Raw genomic sequence first — 24,312 nt, 5'->3', positions numbered from 1 at the left:
TCTGGTCACATATGAGTTGCAGTAACCTATGTAGAACATGCGTGCTGCTAGGGTAATGAGGGTTTCGACTTTTCGTTTCAATGAGACCAAAGCAAGCGTTTTTCGGGCCAAGGGAAAATCTTGTTTCGTTGTTTATGTTGAGGATCATCTTTCCCCATCAATCTTTTCTCTAGAATTAGCATTGGAAGATGAACGAAAATCTTGCCTATTAGATGAAAATCCTTTTTCGTTTCATTACTTTCACCTCTCACTCACTTTTCGCGAGAATTATCGCAGAACAATTACAAAATTGTATGGCCGCGCCGGGATTCGAACCCAGAATAGTAACAATAATAGCTGTGGGGATGCGCTTACTTTAGCCACACCACCACGCTATCTGTATGAAAGCGTTAAGTTATTTGTTCCACATAAGCTACTACCATTTGCATTGATGATGCCACGAAAAGACTCGAATATGAAAGAAAAAGAGCAAACCAACGTTTAGCGGCAATCGAAGTGAGCGAAAAATTGTTATCACTCTCCAGGCTGTTTTTCTTTCCTGAAAAGCGATTTCTCCCCGAAAACTTTCGTGAGGGAAAATCATGTGCTCCTGAGATTGAGTGAGCATTATGAACCCTGTAATGATAAGTGAATGGACAAGGAAGTAGCTTTGCTTAAAACGGCTCTTTTCAGGGCCACAGTCCCACTCAAAGAGGAGAGGAATATTCGTATCGCGCACGCCGGAAATCAAAATTTTGAAATGAATTTCCACTACTGATGCCACTGTCAGCCAATTTATGATTTGCCGCTGGAACACGATAGACGACATCCATTCTAATACATTGTTTTGCAACGTCTCCATGCAAGGAGCGCATGGGTTGCTATCGACAAAGAATTTTGTCCATCACCAAGTGATTATGATTTGCATTTTTTGCAGATTTTTGTCTCGGCACAAATTTCTATCGTGTAAAAAGATGATTTTGTTTCCAATAACCTTTCATTTTCCATTCCGTGCCGATAGTTCGAACGAGCCAGACGTGTGTGCTGTGTCTCATCGCGGATTGTGTTCGGTAGTGCGAGTCTATTGTGTGGTGCCTACCTACGGATCCAAGGCGATCGCTGTCGGCGAGTGAAGTAGCTGCTTCTGGCGACGCCAGTGAAGCAGGCTATTGTTACTGCTGCTACCTACAGATAAGGGCAGATAAGTAGAAACGTTTTTATTGTTCTCCCATCTGCTTGATTCGGAGTGGGACTGATAGAATAAATAAAATTAGTTTTTTTTTTAGTTTTTTTTCTGATTAGCTATTAGTCTTAAGTTAACATAAGCAAAATCATCCTTCCACCTTGCGGGGTGAGAATGGAGACAGAGACTGTGGAAGGCAATGGGCCTCCAAAAGATGCAGGGCGCACACGATTGTACCATGCGGCTTCGCCTGGGCCTTGGGTTGTTTACTTTCGGCAGAAAGTGAAGAGCCTAGATTTTCTGGGCATAAAACGAGATTTGACGCGTCGTTTTACGAAGCTTGAATTCAGCCAAATCAACAGGAACAAACTACGCATCACCGCACCTACATACCAGGTGGCGAATGAAATTGCTGGCGACAGGGCGTACAATGTTGAATATTTAGTTTATGTGCCCTCGCGGGAGGTCGAGATAGAAGGCGTAATCAACGCAGCGAGCTTGACTTGCAAGGATGTGCTTGGGAAAGGTCGCCTAAAGAACGCCCTGCAATCTACCGTGGATATTCTGGACTGCAAGGAATTGCATTCAGCAGCCACGGTAGATGGCAAAAAGGTTTATTCCAAGTCGGGCTCGCTTCGGGTGACATTCGCCGGTTCGATGCTTCCAAAGTATGTAGATATAGAAAATATGTTGTTTCCGGTGCGTCTTTTTGTGCCAAGGGTATTTAATTGTACCAACTGCAAACAACTTGGTCACACTGCCGAGTTTTGTGACAACAAACCACGTTGTGGCAAATGCTCAGAAAGACATCGGGAGGAGTTCTGCCAGCAACAAGCAACAAAATGTGCTTATTGTGGTTTGAATCCTCCCCATGGTTTGCAGGAATGTCCGGTGTACAAAAAGCGCACCCAAAAAGTGAAGCGCTCGTTGGTACAGCGCTCCAAGCAGTCGTATGCGGAAATGGTTAAGTCGCAAGACACATCCGCCACAGCCACTGCATCGACTGCTATTTCAGCCACCGTTCGTGTGAGTGATTATTATGATTCCATATCCATTGATGAATTGGACTCTGACGCAGCCGATATGGATGATCCTGCGGAGGTACACGTGCCCGAAAAGAGGAAGCAACCGTCTTCCCCGGGATCGCGCCGCAAGAGAACAAAAGTCATCCATAAAAGCTTGCCAAAATCTGAAGGTAATGGGGGTTTATTTAAAATCCCGAAGCAACCTGTCCCTACTGCTTCTTTTGATCCTAGTTGCAGTAAGGCATTCCCGCCATTGCCAAAATCCGATGTTTCGAAGAAACATCCGGCTAGGAGAATCAACGAAAGAAAAAAACAAATTCGCACTTCTAGAAAAAGTATTCCGTCCAAGCGAGGATTGATCTCCTTTAAGGACCTTGTGGACCGTTTTTTGAACTTGTTCAATATTCCGAATTCATTGAGGCCAATCATTGACCTCTTTATTCCAACAGTTGAAAGTTATCTGAAGCAATTGACTGTTTCAATTGACCTTGTTGCAGAAATTGTATCTTTTGATGGATAATACGGCCAACACCGAAGATACAATCACTGTGCTGCAGTGGAACTGTCACAGTCTGAAAAATAAATTAGACGTGTTCAAGTTTTTGATTCGCAATTCCGATTGCGATATATTTGCACTCTGTGAAACATGGCTTTCTTCTGAAGATGAAATCAACTTCCACGATTTTAATATTATTCATCAAGATCGGGATGATCATTATGGTGGCGTTCTTTTGGGGATCAAAAAATGCTACCCCTTCTACAGAATTCCCATCTTAGAATCCCCCCCTTAGAAATCGTCGCATGCCAAGTAAATGTGAAGAATAAAGATCTTTGCATAGCTTCAGTGTACATTCCTCCAAATGCCTCTATTAATCGCCGTCATTTTTGGAGCGCAGTCTCCCTCCTATCATCTCCAGTATTGATATTGGGTGATATGAACGCACATGGTATTGGATGGGGCGAAACGTATGACGATTATAGAGCGCCTATTTTCTATGATTTGTGTGACGATTTCAATTTGAATATTTTGAACACTGGTGAAGTAACTCGAATAGGACCAAATGGTCAACAAAGCCGTATTGATCTGTCTTTATGTTCAAATTCACTATCATTAGATTGCACGTGGAAGGTAATTCAAGATCCCCATGGTAGTGATCATATGCCGATAGTTACCACAATTAAAAGTAGCTATCGACAATCTGAGCCAGTTAATGTTCCTTTCGACCTCACGAAGAACATTGACTGGCCAAAATTTGCATCGGCGGTAAAAATTGGTATTGAATCAAATGATAATCTTCCACCTTTGAATGAATATCGATTCCTTACTGAGTTGATTCAAAAGCGCACTAGGAGCTCAGAATCGACGCGATCCATGTACATCTGTTATAAGAAGGCCAGCCACTCCTGGATGGGATGATGAATGTACTAAGTTGTATTCTGAGAAATCTGATGCCTTCAAGGCCTTCCGTAAACACGGAAAGTCCGAGCTTTTTGAAGAGTATTTGAGGCTCGAAGAAAAGCTCAAAAATCTTCTAAAGGTAAAAAAAACGTTGCTACTGGCGACGTTTTGTTGAGAGACTATCGCGAGAAACCTCAATGACAACACTTTGGAAAACGGCCCGCAACATGCGGAACCGCATTTCCACCAACGAGAGTGAAGAATACTCCAATCGATGGATATTCAACTTCGCAAAAAAGGTCTGTCCAGATTCCGTACCAGCAGAACCGCTATTTCGAGAATCAGTCACTGATCCCGGTTCTTTGGGTGGACCATTCTCAATGCTGGAGCTTTCTATGTCTCTTCTTTCATCGAATAACTCTGCTCCGGGATGCGATAACATCAAATTCAATCTTCTTAAAAACCTCCCAGATATCGCAAAAAGACGATTACTTGACCTGTACAACTGTTTCATGGAGTACAACATTGTGCCACCTGAATGGCGACAGGTGAAAGTAATAGCTATTCAAAAGCCTGGAAAACCAGCGTCTAATCACAATTCATACCGACCGATTGCCATGCTATCATGCATGAGAAAATTATTGGAGAAAATGATCCTTTCAAGAGTCGACCATTGGGTCGAAGAAAATGCATTGCTTTCAAATACTCAGTTTGGATTTAGAAAAGGGAAAGGAACAAACGATTGTCTAGCGTTGCTTTCTTCAGATATACAACTGGCCTTTGCGCACAAGGAGCAATTGGCTTCAGTATTCTTGGACATTAAGGGCGCTTTTGATTCAGTTTCCATAGAAGTACTGTCAGGCAATCTGCACAGTAGTGGATTACCCGTTATTTTGAATAATTTCTTGTACAATTTGTTGTCAGCAAATGAACTTCACACTCGGCACTCTGACAACTTCCAGAAATAGCTACATGGGCCTTCCCCAAGGTTCGTGTTTAAGTCCCTTGCTTTATAATTTCTATGTTAAAGATATTGACAATTGTTTGGAAGGACAATGCACGCTCAGACAACTTGCAGATGATGCCGTGGTCTCTCTAAGAGGTCCATGTGCAGCTGTCTTGCAAGGACCATTGCAAAGTACCTTAGATAATCTGACTGTTTGGGCCAGACATTTAGGGATCGAGTTTTCACCGCAAAAACTCAATTGGTTGTGTTTACTAAGAAGCGGTATCCTGCTCAACTGAAACTCAAGCTGTTGAATGATAACATCAACCAATCTTTATCTTCTAAATACCTTGGGGTCGTGTTTGATTCCAAATGTACCTGGAAACTCCACATTGAGTATTTGATACAAAATGCCGGAAAAGGATCCATTTTCTACGTTCTATCTCCGGAACATGGTGGGGTGCTCACCCGGAAGACCTCATCAAACTCTATAGAACGACTATTCTCTCTGTTTTAGAGTATGGCTCCTTCTGCTTCCTCTCAGCAGCTGATTGCCACCTGATCAAATTGGAACGAATTCAGTATCGTTGTTTGCGTATTGCCCTTGGTTGCATGCATTCAACGCATAACATGAGCCTGGAGGTGCTTGCTGGAGTCACTCCTTTAAAGCACCGTTACTGGGAGCTCTCACTTAGAATACTCATCAAATGTGGAACAAGTAACACACTTGTTCTAGATAACTTCGATAATATGCTTGAACTAACTTGTCGTTCAAGATTCCTGAGAGTTTATCTCAACTACATATCGTCAGATCTTTGTCTTCCGTGTTATAATCCCCCTCGAGTTCACTTCACCAACGACAGTTCCTCAATTGTATACGATCTGTCCATGAAACATGCTATTCAAGGAATACCAGATCATCTTCGACAAATATCTATTCCCTCACTTTTTTCTGAAAAATATGAACATGTCAATTGCAACAACAGATATTTCACTGATGGTTCTCGCATCAACGGATCCACTGGCTTCGGTGTTTTCAATGTAACTTCAACCACCTTCCACAAACTTCAGGAACCGTGTTCGGTATATGTTGCTGAGCTGGCAGCAATTAACTTCGCTTTGGGGATAATTTCCAATCAGCCCGTAGACCATTATTTCATCTTCTCGGATAGTCTTAGTTCTATCGAGGCACTCCGGTCGATGAAACCTGTTAAGCACGCATCTTACTTTCTTTCAAACATAAGAGAGCAGATGCGTGTTTTGGTCGAAAGATCATTCAAGATTACCTTTGTTTGGGTCCCATCTCACTGCTCAATCTACGGCAATGAGAAGGCAGACTCGCTGGCAAAGGTGGGCGCACAGGAAGGTGAGGTTTATGATAGACAATTCTCGAGCAACGAGTTTTTCCCATTAGTCCGTCAGAGTACTCTTCAAAGTTGGCAAAGAAATTGGACACACAACGAACTTGGACGGTGGCTATTTTCTATAGTTCCAAAAGTTTCTGGGCGAGCGTGGTTCAGAGGTGAGGACTTAAGTCGAGGCTTCATTCGCGTGATGTCGAGACTTATGTCCAATCACTATTCACTAAACGCACATCTGTACAGAATAAACCTTGTCGATAGCAACTTATGTAGGTGCGGAGCCGGTTATGATGACATCGATCACGTAGTTTGGTCCTGCTCGGAAAATGACGCCTCCAGAGAGCAATTATTGAATACCCTTGTGGCCCGAGGTAAACAACCCTTCAGGGAAGTTCGCGGTGTTTTGGGAGATCGTGATGTTGTCTATATGCAGGCCATTTATAGTTTTCTTTGTGCTTCTGACATCAAAATTTAATATTTTGTTTTTTTTCTTCTTTCTTCAAAGTTTTTTTTTGTTTAGTCTCTGCCTTTTTGTTCCGTAGAGCTCCATCCGGAAGATGCTCTTGGCATCCGGAAGATGCTCCCAGTCGAACCATTCCTCGAGCATGACGACACGCCACACCGTCACTGACGCCAAATGCCCGGATGAGAAGCTGAAATATCCTTATCCCAAATCCTAAGCCCCGTCCATCCCTAAACATTGTAAACTAAGTCGAGTCACCACGAGTACGCTGGCTCCTTCCCCTCTCTTATTAACTGTATAATAAAAGGATATTGATTGTATATATCACAAAGAACCATGGCTCCGTAAAGTGTTATACACGCCTGAGCCTACCAAATAAACGAACTTGGAAAAAAAAAAACCTTTCATTTCCAATAATAAACAGCAAGTATACCGAAATCAGAATCTTGGGATAATCTCATTTGACTGCTAACGCAACTCAATGATGTGAGACGCCATCATTGTTTACTTCCCGTACTTTTACTGCTATCTATTCCAACTTTCTACCGTCGCCAAGCGGTTATAATGTGCACTTTGAAAAAAATATTTCGGCTCTACCTTCTCTTGTGTACAATGGTAGATTTGACAAGAATCGATTTTGATCCACAATGCGCCTTTCTAATTATTCATAGCAAACAAACGATAGTCCGTATCTTGCGTAAAAAATTCACTTTTCTGCTAAATAGCCACTATTAAGAAAACCTTTTCAGTGGCGCCACTGGTATCCGGGGATCGTAATCGATGCCATTTTTGCAATCAACTCTTTCTTCTCATAAAATTTTGGTCCTGAGAAAAACCGATTTTCTTTCCAAAATGCGCCACTAACAGTAACTAAACGATAGTCCGAAGATTGTTGCTTTTGGCGATGGTCTCTCGATGTTCCGCTTTCTGCTGAGACTGCTGCTACGGGCGTCATCGTTGTGCCCGCTCTCCGAGAAAATTTAATGGAACTGAGGATTGGAGTCGAGCCCGTAAGTTGCACGATTTTGATGTCTGTGCTTGCGATGCGCATACGCGATTGGTTGGTTTACCGATTTTCAGTGCCTAGTAAAATTCATTTTTTCAATAGTTTAGCACCTTGAATGCATTTTTTCGATAGTTGAGCAAAATCTTAAAGAGTTTGTCGATCGATTAATAAAAAAATCTTAAAAATCGGTTGAAAGACGGCTGAGTTATTAGCCCATACTTCCTGACCACTTTTCGTGACGGTCTCAGATTTGAAACTGCAGAATGACTCTATGTTCCGGAAAGACATAATCCTACGTCAATAAAAAACAAATTTGAAAAGAAAAACTGAAAACCAGTAATAAACCCTGATTAATCTACCTAGCGGTAATGGTGCCTTTCTCGTGCATTATAAAAATAGTATTTTGGCCATTACTCTTGAGCCCATAGTCCGATCTGCCCAATTTTCAATAGGAAGCAATGGTAGAGTATCTTGCGTCGAATGCAATTTGTTGCGAGTAAATCGACTAAGTATATGTGCCTGAAAAATGAGTGACATTTTTTTACTCAATTTTTCTATAAAAAAGTGGTATTTTGGCCATAACTTCCGCGCACAGACGAACACACATACACACAGATATCACCTCAATTCGTCGAGCTGAGTCGATCGGTATATAACACTATGGGTCTCCGGGCCTCCTATAAAAAGTTTGTTTTTGGAGCGATCATATAGCCTTTACCGTATACTTAGTATACGAGAAAGGCAAAAAGGTATTGATAAGATTATTCAGTTTTAGGTTTAGTGTTTCAATTTGTGCAAAAGGAAATCCCGACAGATGCGTAATTCAAATTATGACACTGAACCAACAGCTTTTCTAAATAAGAGTATCTGCATTGAGGGACTCCGATAACAATTGTTATAAATGAATACATATAAAAAATAAAAAAGGGCAAAAAAAGCACTCATTTCAATGGGTTCATAATTTTATATTCAAGACCTAACTTTGGAACGTTTTGATGGACCATGCTAAATGTTCAACTGAAAACATGTGGACAACTTTTTTTTGAACATAACTTGTAGCGAGCGATTCAACAAGAAAATGCTACCGCATTTACATCTCACCCCTTCAAATGACTGGCTGTGCCAATGCCGTTTGCGCCTATGTCAGGGTCAGTCCCGTACATATGTGACGACTGCTATCTCGAGAAGTCAGTTCCAGCGTCCAATACAGTGGACATTGGAACTTCGAACGTCCAACGACGAAGGCCGACGTAGTGAACGGGTTTTGATGCGCAGAGTCCGCACTGCCGCTCTTGTCACTTTGTGGACTCAGGATCTGCAGCAACAGCTACGGTAGAGGCTGTGGAAGTTGGCTGTGAGCTTTGACCAGCCAAGCCAGCGTTTGATTCCAGCAGTAGTCCTAGTGGCCAGCCAGTATGGTGGAACTTCTGCATTCGGCTGGCGTAGTTCGGTTGCTAACAGCAGTACGTGAATCGAAAGCGGACAAGAATTGATTGAATATTTCGTTGAGAATTAAATTGAATGGAAAGATAAATATTAAATATTATTCTGATGATGATATTTGATGTATGCTTTCGTCTCGTTTCTATCGCACTGTTTCCGCAGCTGCAGTAGGCAGACAATTGTGAGAGTATAGTTTAGGACGAGCGAGGAAAGCAGAAGTTCTATTCCAATATGAACAGTTGTGGCATTTGATGTTTATTCGTTGTACCCTTCCGTATGCCTTCGTATTTCCTGATTTGGATTGTATCGTTTTGGATGTGCTTTTGAATATCACACTGACTGAAATTTTCATATATAAGTGATAGCTGAACCAACAACGCTATCACATTGCATCGACACTTGAACCGTATTGTTCGAATGCTTTTTTGCTACATTTGCATTTAGCTTAAGTGGATTATCAGAAATAAATTGAAAAGTATAGTGAAGGGTGTTTTGATATTAGAGTCGGCCCAGCTATTTACAATTTACATGACGACCCTGCTAGCTTCAATGATCATAAAATGATTTCCTTGTGGCCTTGGATTAATTTCTAACAGAAATGTTCACAACCAATCAAAATGCAATTATTGATTGCGGTGTTTATAAGGGGCCATCTGCACAGTACGTCACGCCCTTATGGGGTGGGAGGGTTCCGAGCAGCGTGACGATCCATACACAAAATTTAGAGGTTGTATACAAAAAGTTAGACGAAGGGGGTAGGGGGGCTAAAAATCACCAATTTTTGCGTGACGCACTTTATGGATCTTCCAATCTATTATACCATTTTTGCATCCATATATTATATATGTACATTGGAACTTTGAACGTCGATTCGACGATTCTGATAGCACGCAAATAAACACCACCAATAGATAGAGGAAGGCTTATGCTAGCTGTTGATGGTGTTGGTTTGCGTGGGAGTGCTACCAGACTTGTCAAATCGACGTTCGAATCTTTGTTTACAAAAGCAGAATTTGGTTTTGAACTCGTTTAACTTGAATCCTTGCTAACGGCCGATAATAATGTTAGTCGTATAATACAAACGCACATCATCTGTGGAAGTCGGACCTAGTACGGAATCCAGAAGAAACTGCGGTCAAAAAAGATTTGCATCCGCTCCAAATGTATCATGTACAAAACGCTCATAAAGCCGGAAGTCCTCTACGGACATGAGACTTGAACCATGCTCGGAGAGGACTTGCAAGATCAAGATAATTTGAGAGACGGGTGCTTAGAACCATGTTTGACGGTATGCAAGAGGACGGTGTGTGGCGGCGAGTGATGAACCACGAGCTCGCCCAGCTCTATGGCGAACTCAGTATCCAGAAGGTAGCTAAAGTCGAAAGGGTACGATAGGCAGGTCATGTTGCAAGAATTTCGGACAGCTAAGTACCCTACAAAGAGGATGTTCGCTGTCGACCCGGCACAAAAAGGCGTGAAGTGCAGCTAGCAAGGTGAAACAGGTGGTGCAGATACAGAACGACTAGCGAGCGAGGGGCGCTATCGAGGATTGAGAGATTCAGCCTCGAACCATGTATTGTATGTATTTAGTGTTTTCTTATTATATGTAAGGAAAATAAATTAACGACCTGTTCGGCTAAATGAAATTTTCGGCCAGTTGGGTTTCGATCCAATGGTTTGTTCGGCCAAATGACATTTTCGGCCAAACACCTTTCAGCTTAGTGGTCTTCGTCCAATCGACTCTTTCCGTGGTTTGGCCGAAAGTTAATCGGCGGAAAGTTATTTGTTCGAATGCTTCTTCCACAGTTCCACAGCACTTCCACAGTTATTAATTGCGAGGTTTCTAAGCCAAGTTACCATTTTTGCATTCGTATATCATGAGGCTAACACGATGATACTTTTATGCCCAGGGAAGACGAGACAATTCCCAATTCAAATGTACGAATGCTACTTGGCCGAATAACATGTTAAGCCGAAAGATATCTAATCGATTGCCATTTGGCTGAATTTACCTTTGGTTCGAAAATGCTATTGGATGCTATTGGGTTAAAAATGATTCAACCAAAAATGTCATTTGGTCGAAACTGACATGCAGCCGAAAGAGACATTCGGCCGTGTAACCGTTCAGTTACATATCTCTTAGATTAATTTTCAAGTTGTGTGTCTTGTCTTGAAACTGTTGAGTTGATTTTAGAAATTGTTTTAAATTTAGTAGGAATAGCCAAAAATATGTTAATGTAAACCTTGTTAATGTACACGTTATTAATGTAAAAAAATGTTGTTGAAAAATTTTATAATGTGAAAATTGTTAATGTATAAAGCTTGAATTGTTCATGTGAGAATTGTAAAATAAAATAATGGGCAAGTAGGAATGAATGGGTGATGATGATCTACTGTGGTATAAAGGGGGAGAACATATCGGTCGACAGGATAATGGAAGCATGAACGATTGGGCGGGAAAACTCGATAGAAAAGAAAAAGGTCTGCATACCTCTAGGGTACAGATTATTAGTCATTAGGAAATTGGCGTCCGTGCAAGTAAGCCGTGAGTGAGAGTGCCTTTGTAGTGCCTCAGTGAATTTTTAATAGAAGTGAACGACATCTTGTGGCCCCTAATAGTTCGTTCAGGTAACTAGGACTACCCGAAAAGCCTGGAGGAAGAGTTTTAAACCATTCTGTTCCATAGGACCTTTCATTCGTTATATCATTCGCTAGATTAGCGACCTCACGCAGCATGATTGATCGAGTAAACGTCCGCGTTAGATCTCTGTCTAACCATCAAGGATTTCTGGCACAGTTCCGCCGGAGAGAACCCCGTCGATTGCGTCAACGAAAGGCACGCCGAAGTTTCCTTGATAGCGTCCTTGCGAGTGGCAAGCTGCCAATTCGGCCATTCAAGGTAACCTCCGACCCCGCCATTGCCCTGAGCCGTTCAAGTCACCAACCCGTAATCTTCCTACCATGCCGCCGTCGGCCACCAACTCACCTGCTGTTGCGAGCGCTCGCCAATGTCGTCCAATAGCACCACCGGTACGTACCAAACAACGAAAAACCAGAAACCCACCCTACATAGATTTCAAAGTGCAATAGCCCAATCAATTAGATTACTACTAACTAGCTCCAATCCAAATAAACTGCCATAGTCTTTTTACACAAAATTACAATAAATTAATTCCACAGTTTGAACACCCGTTGTTCCACGTAGCCCCTCCGAATTACCCAGTAGCATGCCGGCCCTGCGACACGTTTCAGGGGTCTCATGTTACTGAGATATTGACCGGGAGTTGTTGATCCGCCTTGAGGCTTGAGAGCAAGCCAGTAAGTCTAAGATAGTCTCAACCGGACAGGTGATTTGGCGGACAAAGTGGTTTACCCTAACATGCTACTTGGCTGAAAAGACCGAAAGACTTGGCTGAAATCAGTCCAGATTTCAAGTTCAAAGTTTTTGGCATTGGAAAAGATAATCAATAGAAGTTTATTTATAATTCATGTGAATAATTAATACTTGTTTTACGACTTATTCAATAGCAGGACAACTCCGGTCGAGTAAATTACTCAATTTTTACGATAATTTTTATCGTAGATCTGTATTTATTTTTCGAGCCGATAGCCCTTTACAAGAGTCACCGTGTTGGGCTAGTGATTTGTTTTATCAAACTGCAAATGTTTGAAAACAATATAAAACGAATAGTTATCGTTCCATAAAATCCCGTTTAACATCACGTGTTGCCTTTGAAGACTGTTAAAGCTGAGGAGAGAATTTTGCAGCACCTTCTAATACTCAATGCAGGGAGCTGGAGGAAATTTCAGGCCACAACAAAATAAAGGCGTGGAGAAGTTGCTTCTAAAGTTTGCTGAATGCCGGCGATACACCTTACTGTGACCCTAGAATGAGAGGATCTTTTTGTCGAATATGCTTGTTCTTCCCGTAGCAAGGAACAGGCATAGTTTCGTTATACCTTGCAAACGCGATCATTTAAAGGAGGTGTTATCTTTTCTGTTCGCCTTATACCGGGCAAACGCGTTTATCAAAAGCAGGCATTTTCAACTCTGTTCGCTTTAAACCAGGCAAATGCGTTTATTATAGAAGGCATTTTCAAATATATTCGCCTCGTATTGGGAAAATGCATTCATTTTCATATCTGTTCGCCTTAAACCGAGCAAACGCATTCATTTAAAGAATAATGCCTCTCCTATGTTTGCCTTAAGCCAGGCATATGCGCTCATCTTAAGAAGGCAATATCAACTCTGTTTGCCTTAAGCCGGGCAAAAACGTTCATTTAAAGAAGGCATTTTCTCCTATTTTAGCCTTATACCGGGCAATCGGATATCGGATCGGATAAATGCGTTCATTAAAAGAAGGCATTATTTCAACTGTACATCTTATGTTAATTGAAAGAAGGTATTATCTCCTCAGTTAAGTTAATTAAAAGTAAAATCAAAAACGTTGGTTAAACACGGTTTGTTTTTTAGATCAATTGTGTACCTACAAAATTATATCAGCAAATTGATCAGTGTTGGGCGAGACAAAGTTCGCCGGGTCAGCTAGTTCTTAATAAATTATTTTTAAAGATTGTCATTTTACGATTGTCATTTTTGACCGAAAATGCCGTTTGGTAGAAAAAGTCGTTTAACAAATTACTGTAAAATGCTTCGGTGTTTATTTCGTCATCCTGCTTTTTATGCTTCGGTGTTTGTTCCGCCACTCTTTTGTTTATGTTTCGCCACTCTTTCGCTTCCACTTTCGGCGTTTGTTTCAACATTCTTCTGCTTTTCTTCGGTGCTTGTTTTGTTACCCTTCAGCTTCTTGCCTTCGGTGATTTTTTTGTCACTCTTCTTCTTCCTCTCTTCTTCCGTGTTTGTTTCGCCACCTTTCTCCTTCCTCCTTCGGATGCTCAAGTCTTTTCTTCGTGTGTAGACAGATTCCACTCCGTCGGGATTTGGCCAGTTCCAGCGGATCAGAGAAACGACTGGTATGACGGTGAATGTGAGCAGTTAGTGGAAGAGAAGAATGCAGCATGGGCGAGATTGCTGCAACACCGCACGAGGGCGAACGAGGTACGATATAAACAGGCGCGGAACAGACAAAACTCGATTTTCCGGAGGAAAAAGCGTCAGCAGGAAGATCGAGACCGTGAAGAGACGGAGTAACTGTACCGCACTAATAACACACGAAAGTTCTATGAGAAGTTGAACCGTTCACGTAAGGGCCACGTGCCACAGCCTGATATGTGTAAGGACATTAACGGGAACCTTCTTACGAACGAGCGTGAGGTGATCCAAAGGTGACGGCAGCACTACGAAGAGCACCTGAATGGCGATGTGGCAGACGAAGATGGCGGTATGGTGATGGACCTGGGGGAACGCGCGCAGGACATAATTCTACCGGCCCCGGATCTCCAGGAAATCCAGGGGGGATTGGCCGGCTGAAGAACAACAAAGCCCCTGGGGTTGACCAACTACCAGGAGAGCTGTTTAAACACGGTGGTGAGGCACTGGCTAGAGCGGTGCACTGGGTCATTACCAAGATTTGGGAGGAGGAAGTTTTGCCGCAGGAGTGGATGGAAGGTGTCGTGTGTCCCATCTACAAAAATGGCGATAAGCTGGATTGTAGCAACTACCGCGCAATCACATTGCTGAACGCCGCCTACAAGGTACTCTCTTAAATTTTATGCCGTCGACTAGCACCAATTGCAACGAGGTTGTTCGGCCACATTGAGAGTTGACGTAAAGTCAATGTCAACTTCTCCCCACGAACAGCCTAGATAGCCGTGTGGTGTCGGCAGCCGGTTGTCTGGCTAAGAATAACGCTACGGATTGCCTGTTCCAGTGGTAAAAGTCCACCATACAGGTGACCCCTAATTCTTGGTGTGATGCGGCTTTATGCTTACCGTGCCTATGAATGAATGGTTAGGGGGGTCTAAAAAGAACCTAACCGCTAACGGAGCCTGTGAAGCACCAGGGCACCCTTCACAGTATTGAGCCCTTATTGCGCTAACCGGAGCTATGGCGTAGTTGACTTTTTGCTTCTCCGGAATAATCGGCTACTCTTATTCAATCTCAACTTGAGGTTAAATAAGGGTGGGATTATGAGTATGTTTTTATTTAGTTTTTCATCTAATTGTCACCTATATGGATTCGCTTTATGCGTTTTTCACAGTGTACTTTGTGTTTCGTCCTTGACGTTCTTGATACGATACCGACTTGGTTTCATCGTTGCTGTTCACATAAATGTTGAAGTTGTGGAGTGTATTATCGTAATTCGTAATGGCTACAGTTAGGATAGCTCAAATCAATCTTCAGCACAAAAGAACAGCAACGATTAATCTTTGTAGACTTATGCAAAATGGCAAATCCCAAGTGGCTTTGGTGCAGGAACCCTATTTTCGCAAGGGTAGCTTCTACGTAGGTAACCTAGTGAACCCGGTTTTTGCTGCTTTCAGTAATGAAATGGCAAACTCTCGATCAATGCCGCGTGCATTTGTACTTGTTAACAATGCTATCGTTGCTACACTTATCTCTGAACTAACAACCAGAGATGTATGTGCCGTCACAATTGATGCAACTGGCGGAACCCCCGTCAGGAAATACGTCTATTGTTCGGTTTATTTACCACATGATGAACCATCCCCTACGGATGCTTTCAAACGAGTTGTCATATATTGCACTTCAAAAGGCGTTCCGCTAATTGTCGGCAGTGATGCTAATGCTCATCACATCATCTGGGGTAGCTCGGATATCAATCTGAGAGGCTCCAACTTGATGGAATACTTAAGTAGTACCGAACTTAGTTTACTTAACATAGGCAATCGCCCAACCTTTATGGTATCTAATAGAGCAGAAGTATTAGACATAACTCTCTGTTCCAATAGAATCAGTCACGAGTTGACGAATTGGCATGTGTCAGATGAGGAATCTATATCTGACCATCGCTACATCTATTTTGATCAGTTGAATGTTTCTTCGCAGACCTTGCGTTTTAGAAATCCCCGTTCAACCAACTGGGATCTCTATACAGAGTTGCTCTCGACAAAATTTCATGGATATCTACCATCCATTGAAACTCCTACCGACTTGGATGATGCCGTTGATTCTACAACGTTGCATATCGTGGAAGCTTTTGAAGAAGCTTGCCCCTTGCGTTCTATGAAAACCTAAAGAGGAACCCCGTGGTGGAATTCCGATTTGGCTAAACTCAGGAAGCAGTGTAGAAGGAGCTGGAACAGACGCCATTCAGCAGGGACGGATTCTTTCAAGTTGGCTCGCAAAGCTTACAAGAAGGCTCTACGATCTGCTGAACGATTCGGCTGGAAAAACCTTTGTGCAAATGTTTCCAATTTGAGTGAAGCCACTCGATTGAATAAAATTCTTGCGAAATCCAAGGATTTCCAAGTTGGCGAAATTCGCAAGCCAAATGGCGACTACACTTCTTCTGACGAAGAAGCGTTAGAGCACTTATTTGATGCACACTTCCCTGGATGTGTAGATATAGCATCTTCGGATGTTCCTGATGTCTTTTCATGTAGTTATTGGTCTTGGGCTCAGGCTCGTAGAATCATAACTACTGGATCGATTCAATAGGCTCTTAATAGATAAAGGCAATCGCCCAACCTTTATGGTATCTAATAGAGCAGAAGTGTTAGACATAACCCTTTGCTCCAATAGAATCAGTCACGAATTGACGAATTGGCATGTGTCAGATGAGGAATCGATATCTGACCATCGCTACATCTACTTTGATCATTTGAATGCTACTTCGCAGACCTTGCGTTTTAGAAATCCCCGTTCTACAAACTGGGATCTTTACACAGAGTTGCTCTCTACCAAATTTCATGGATATCTACCTTCTATAGAAACTCCTACCGACTTGGATGATGCAGTTGATACTACAACGTTGCACATCGTGGAAGCTTTCGAAGAAGCTTGCCCTTTACGTTCTGTAAAAACCTCAAGAGGAACCCCTTGGTGGAATTCCGATTTGGCTAAGCTAAGGAAGCAGTGCAGAAGGAGTTGGAACAGACGCCATTCAGCAGGGACGGATTCTTTCAAGTTGGCTCGCAAAGCTTACAAGAAGGCTCTACGATCTGCTGAATGATCCGGCTGGAAAAAACCTTTGTGCAAATGTTTCCAATTTGAGTGAAGCCAGTCGATTGAATAAAATTCTTGCGAGATCCAAGGATTTCCAAGTTGGCGAAATTCGCAAGCCAAATGGCGACTACACTTCTTCTGATGAAGAATCGTTAGAACACTTATTTGATACGCACTTCCCTGGATGTGTCGATATAACATCTTCGGATGATCCTGATGTCTTTTCATGTAGCTATGGATCTTGGGCTCAAGCACGTAGAATCATAACTACTGAATCGATTCAATGGGTACTTAACAGTTTTGCTCCCTACAAATACCCAGTGGAGGATGGGATTTATCCCGTTCTACTTCAGAAAGGTTTTGAACATATCAAACATGTTTTGAAAAAGCTTTTAGTATGCAGTTTTGCTACTGGGTATATTCCCATATCCTGGCGGGATGTCACTGTAAAGTTTATCCCAAAAGGAGGACGTGCTTCGTATGAAGAAGCGAAGAGTTTTAGACCCATCAGTCTGACCTCATTTCTTCTGAAATGCTTAGAACGTATTATCGACCATCACATTCGTGATGGCTGTTTGGCAAACATGCCTCTTCATGTTAATCAATATGCTTACCAATCTGGAAAGTCCACCGTGACTCTTCTACACAAGGTTGTGTACGATATCGAGAAAGCATTCGCTCAAAAGCAATCGTGATTGGGTGCTTTCTTAGATATTGAAGGTGCTTCCGACAACGTGTCTTTCGATGCAATATTGGAAGCCGCACGTTGTCATGGGCTACCTAATATTATTACCAAATGGATTCACCAGATGCTTAAAAACCGACATCCCTACTCGACATTACGTCAAGCAGCGATTAGGAAATTAAGTGTATGCGGATGCCCTCAAGGGGGAGTATTATCTCCACTTTTGTGGAATCTCGTTGCAGATACGCTATTGAGGTTACTCAATAATGGCGGTTTTCCTACCTATGGATTTGCCGACGACTATCTTACCACAGACAAACAGACATAACACTCGTCAAATTTTCATCGTTCACTGATTTACTGATCAATTCAAAAAATCATTAGTTGACCAATCGGTCACTAGTGGCGCGCGCATTGTATTTGCTCGAGTTTGACATTTGCTCACTACCGCCATCTGGTTCGTGATTTGCCCAACTAACTGAAATCAACAGATGTCGTTAGTGTTCAAATGACGATGAATTTGATGAGTGAATGTTCAATGTGTTATGTCTGTTTGTCTGTGATCTTACATTGATAGTGGGTTTGTGCATTACTACCTTATTCGACCTGATGCAAAATGCTCTTCAGGTAGTTGAAAGTTGGTGTCGCCAATATGGCCTTTCGGTCAATCCAAATAAAACATCTATTGTTCTTTTCACGGAAAAACGTAATCGTAATGGTATTCGTCCATTACATCTTTTTGGTTCTGAAATCAATGTAACTGATCAAGTAAAGTATGTGGGTCTAATTTTGGATTCAAAGCTTTCCTGGACTCCTAACATTGCTTTCAGATGGCTTTCGGCTAATGCTGACGAACCTTTGGTAAAACTTGGTGTCTTAAACCCAAATATATCAAAATTAAATGGATTTACACAACAGTTGTACGACCAATTTCGGCTTATGGATGTCTTGTGTGGTGGCAAAAGGGGGAAGTGAGAACAATTCAGTCTAAATTAGGCCAACAAAGGATGTGCCTAATGGCAATGACTGGTGCGTTCTCTTCAACTCCCACGGCTGCTCTCGAAGTTCTCTTCGACGTGGCCCCACTACACATACATCTCAAACAAGAAGCATTTTCTTGTACTTACCGACTATGGGTTCTCGGTTTTATGGAAGAGAATCCGGTAAACCGCAGTTCTACACACACTTCGTTGGTACCGCTTATGGTTAATTGGGACAAAATTTTCCTTGCTCCAAGTGATCTCACACAAGTTAGTAGTTTTCCTTATAGGACATTTTCGACACAATTCCCCTCACGGGATGAGTGGACATCTGGCTATTTGGAGAGAAGTATGTCAGACAGCATTGTTTGTTACACTGACGGCTCCCTCCTCGAAGGTGGAGCAGGTGCAGGCGTCTATTCGCGTGAGCTGAGATTGGAACAGTCACACTCACTGGGTACACACTGCACTGTCTTTCAAGCGGAAATATTTGCCATCATGTGTGGAGTGCAATCTGCACTGCAGCAACGCATTATGGGCAAAGTAATATACTTCTGTTCAGATAGCCAAGCAGCTATTAAAGCTCTCGCCTCGGCCAACTCAAGGTCGAAGTTAGTAATCGCATGTCGAACTCAAATTGAGGAACTGAATTCAGTAAATACTTTATACCTTATATGGGTACCTGGCCATTCTTCCATAGCTGGAAACGAATTGGCTGATGAGTTAGCTCGTAATGGAGCATCGCATGACTTTATTGGTCCTGAGCCAGCTATTCCAATATCCAAGTGTTGGGTGAAGCTTTTGATCAACTCTTGGGCTGTCACTCAGCACAAATGGCATTGGAGTAGTCTGGATTCATGTCATCAAACAAAATTGTACATCCGGGAGCCATCTCCGGTAGTAGCAAGCTATTTAGCTAATCTGTCTAAACAGAATTGCAGTGTCTTAGTCAAGGCTTTGACAGGTCACTGCCGACTGAACTATCACATGGCAAATATTCAACGCGTTGAATCATCTGTTTGTGATAGTTGTGAATCCGATTATGGAACTTCTTATCATCTAATATGTAACTGTCCAGTCTATGCACAATTGCGCTTCCAAATATTTAGTAAACACTTACTTAGTGAAATTGACTTCAGAAACCTGAATCTTCAGAGTATTTTGTTGTTCACAACCTGTTGTGGTAAGGAGCTATAAGCTCTTGTACGCTTATGCGTTGTATGCCCTCTTCAAGGGCCCTTTTCCAAACATTCCTTTTGTTCTCCCATCCACATTCCTTTCCTTTTGTTCACTTCCTTTTCCGTCAGGTGTGTGATGAAAAAGGCTGTGAAGGCGATGGCACAAATCTCCCAAATTGAGGTGAACGTGCCCCTGGAGCCGACGTTCTGATACCTGATACCTGGTGATGGACCTGGGGGAACGCGCGCAGGACATAATTCTACCGGCCCCGGATCTCCAGGAAATCCAGGAGGGGATTGGCCGGCTGAAGAACAACAAAGCCCCTGGGGTTGACCAACTACCAGGAGAGCTGTTTAAACACGGTGGTGAGGCATTGGCTAGAGCGGTGCACTGGGTCATTACCAAGATTTGGGAGGAGGAAGTTTTGCCGCAGGAGTGGATGGAAGGTGTCGTGTGTCCCATCTACAAAAATGGCGATAAGCTGGATTGTAGCAACTACCGCGCAATCACATTGCTGAACGCCGCCTACAAGGTACTCTCCCAAATTTTATGCCGTCGACTAGCACCAATTGCAAGGGAGTTCGTGGGGCTGTACCAGGCGGGTTTTATGGGCGAACGCTCCACCACGGACCAGGTGTTCGCCATTCGCCAAGTACTGCAGAAATGCCGCGAATACAACGTGCCCACACATCATCTATTCATCGACTTTAAAGCCGCAAATGATAAAATAGATCGGGACCAGCTATGGCAGCTAATGCACGAACACGGATTTCCGGATAAACTGACACGGTTGATCAAAGCGACGATGGATCGGGTGATGTGCGTTGTTCGAGTTTCAGGGGAATTCTCGAGTATCTTCGAAACCCGCAGAGGGTTACGGCAAGGTGATGGTCTTTCGTGTTTGCTATTCAACATCGCTTTGGAAGGGGTAATACGAAGAGCAGGGATTAACACGAGTGGTACAATTTTTAAAAAGTCCGTCCTGCTATTTGGGCTCGCTTAAAACATAGATATTATGGCACGTAACTTTGAGAAGATGGAGGAAGCCTACATCAGACTGAAGAGGGAAGCCAAGCGGATCGGACTAGTCATCAACACGTCGAAGACGAAGTACATAATAGGAAGAGGTTCAAGAGAAGACAATGTGAGCCACCCACCGTGAGTTGGCATCGGTGGTGACGAAATCGAGGTGGTAGAAGAATGTGTGTACTTGGGCTCACTGGTGACTGCCGAAAATGATACCAGCAGAGAAATTCGGAGACGTATAGTGGCTGGAAATCGTACATACTTTGGACTCCGCAAGACGCTCCGATCGAATAGAGTTCGCCGCCGTACCAAACTGACTATCTACAAAACGCTCATTAGACCGGTAGTCCTCTACGGAAACGAGACCTGGACGATGCTCGTGGAGGACCTACGCGCACTCGGAGTTTTCGAAAGGAAAGTGCTGCGTACCATCTATGGTGGGGTGCAGATGGCGGACGGTACGTGGAGGAGGCGAACCATGAGTTGCATCAGCTGTTGGGAGAACCATCCATCGTTCACACCGCGAAAATCGGACGACTGCGGTGGGCCGGGCACGTAGCCAGAATGTCGGACAATAACCCGGTGAAAATGGTTCTCGACAACGATCCGACGGGCACAAGAAGGCGAGGTGCGCAGCGGGCAAGGTGGATCGATCAGGTGACTTGCGGACCCTCCGTAGACTGCGTGGCTGGCGACGTGTAGCCATGGACCGAGCCGAATGGAGAAGACTCTTATATACCGCACAGGCCACTTCGGCCTTAGTCTGAATAAATAAATAAATAATAATGTGAAGCCACCTTGGAAAGCGACTAAATGTTTATTGTTAACGAAGTTATTTTGAAAACTCGAAGACGAAAACCATGTTTCAAATCAATCCAACGCAAAATCATCTACTTTTTTTAATGTTTTCCTGAGGGCCTTCTTAACTCTTAAGCGGTCCTTAGTCATGCGCTCAAACCTGGCTTGAGCCATAAGCATGAAGAAGTTGGCCTTTAATAAAAAAGAGGCGCTCTAAAAATACTTCACAAGGGCATTAGGAATTCACGCCACGACTTTGCCTCTTTGACAAAGTTGTACTGCTCTGATTCATATCTGATTAGTGATTACATTTACACTCTGAGCCTGACGTAAATATTGAGTCGGATCACTTTTGGAAAAAATGGGGTAGAATGTTAAACATATTTTTCGTTTTCTGTTGGACACCGAAGACGTTTTATAGAAGAAAACTAAATACGTATTTGTCGACTCAGAATGGGACTATGCAGTAGGCGTTAATAGAAAAATTTGTAAAACATTAAGTTTTGAACATAGTTTTATGATTTTGTTCAGCGGCGCAGCCAAAATTTTTTATAATACTCGACCGTACGTGACAGTATGACTTAAGTCTAAATTTGTTTCGAAATTCCGCGGAATTCCGTTAAATTTCGTTATAAGCTAGTTTTTTTCTAGCGATTTTTTTGTAATTTTACGAAACGAAACGAAATCAAGAAATCTGATTTCGCCACGCTCAAATTCCGCGAAATTCCGCGGAATTTCGTTTTGAACCACCTGAAACGAAATTTTTCGAAATACCGCATTTGCTTACCTGAATGGCGATGTGTCAGACGAAGATGGCGGTATGGTGATGGACCTTGGAGAACGCGCGCAGGACATAATTTTACCGACTCCGGATCTCCAGGAAATCCAGGAGCAGAAGCTGAAGAACAACAAAGTTCCTGGGGTTGACCAACTACCAGGAGCGCTTTTTAAACACGGTGGTGAGACACTGGCTAGAGGGCTGCACTGGGTCATTACCAAGATTTGGGAGGAGGAAGTTTTGCCGCAGGAGTGGATGGAAGGTGTCGTGTGCCCCATGCCCATCTACAAAAAGACGATAAGCTGGATTGTGGCAACTACCGCGCAATCACATTGCTGAACGCCGCTTACAAGTTACTCTCCCAAATTTTATGCCGTCGACTAGCATCAATTGCAAGGGAGTTCGTGGGGCTGTACCAGGCGGGTTTTATGGGCGAACGCTCCACCACGGACCAGGTGTTCGCCATTCGCCAAGTACTGCAGAAATGCCGCGAATACAACGTGCCCACACATCATCTATTCATCGACTTTAAAGCCGCATATGATACAATCGATCGAGACCAGCTATGGCAGCTAATGCACGAACACGTATTTCCGGATAAACTGACACGGTTGATCAAAGCGACGATGGATCGGGTGATGTGCGTTGGCACATAACTTTGAGAAGATGGAGGAGGCCTACATTAGACCGAAGAGGGAAGCCAAGCAGATCGGACTAATCATCAACACGTCGAAGACGAAGTACATGACAAGAAGGGGTTCAAGAGGAGACAATGTGAGCCACCCACCGCGAGTTTGCATCGGTGGTGACGAAATCGAGAGGGTAGAAGAATTTGTGTACTTGGGCTCACTGGTGACTGCCGAAAATGATACCAGCAGAGAAATTCGGAGACGTATAGTGGCTGGAAATCGTACATACTTTGGACTCCGCAAGACGCTCCGATCGAATAGAGTTCGCCGCCGAACCAAACTCCGTAGACTGCGTGGTTGGCGACGTGTAGCCATGGACCGAGCCGAATGGAGAAGACTCTTATATACCGCACAGGCCACTTCGGCCTTAGTCTGAATAAATAATAACGTTAGTTCATTTGGAAGCAAGATGCTTATCTGTTACCCGAGTTATTAGTTACAGTGTTATTAATTTATGTTGGGCTGGTTTGAAATTCATTTCTATCTGCGTACTTTACAGATATCATCTTACTATTAAGTAAGTAAGATAGGGATATAGGCCAACGTACTCGTGGTGATTCGAGGTTAAATGTACAATATATAAGGTTATCTTAGATCTTAGGAGTATCGGATCTTAGAATTCGGGAGCAGGGTATTCTGGCTGCTCATCCGGGCGTTAGGCGTTAAGAACGAAGTGGCGTTTCGTCGTGCTCGAAGAATGGTTCGTTTGGGATCATTTTCCAACTAGCCAGAATAACGGAGATCTGCGAAACAGAGAAGCAGAGACAATACGTAAAAATATTTGACAAAAGAAGAAAATGATTATGATATCAGAAGATCAAAGGAAACTACAAATGGCTTGCATATTGACCACAAGCCATCTGACTTTCTGCCAAACGACTCTTCTCCGTTCCAAAATGTTATTCAACGAGAATTTCTTTGGGTTTCAACGGGAAATCCTTCGGAATTTCGCTTAAAGTTTAGTTTTGTTTTGTTTTCCAAAGGAAAGTGCTGCGTAGCATCTTCGCATCAGGTGTTTGGAGAACCATCCATTGTTCACATCGCGAGAATCGGACGACTACGAAAGTTTTCTAACGGGCACAACAAGGCAAGGTGTGCAGAGAGTAAGGTGGATCGATCATGTGGAAGATGATTTGCGAACCCTGCCTGTTGGCGATGTGCAGCTATATGGATCGTCTCCATTCAGAGACAACTTTTATGTACTGAAGAGTCTACTGCGGCCTTAGTCTGAACATTTTTTTAAATTTTCGTTAACGTGATTTTTTAATAAGGTAGTTAAGTATA

The sequence above is a fragment of the Armigeres subalbatus genome, chromosome 2 (genome assembly GCF_024139115.2).
Source record: "Armigeres subalbatus isolate Guangzhou_Male chromosome 2, GZ_Asu_2, whole genome shotgun sequence".
NCBI lineage: Eukaryota > Metazoa > Arthropoda > Insecta > Diptera > Culicidae > Armigeres > Armigeres subalbatus.
Note: the sequence above shows the minus strand (reverse complement) of the source record.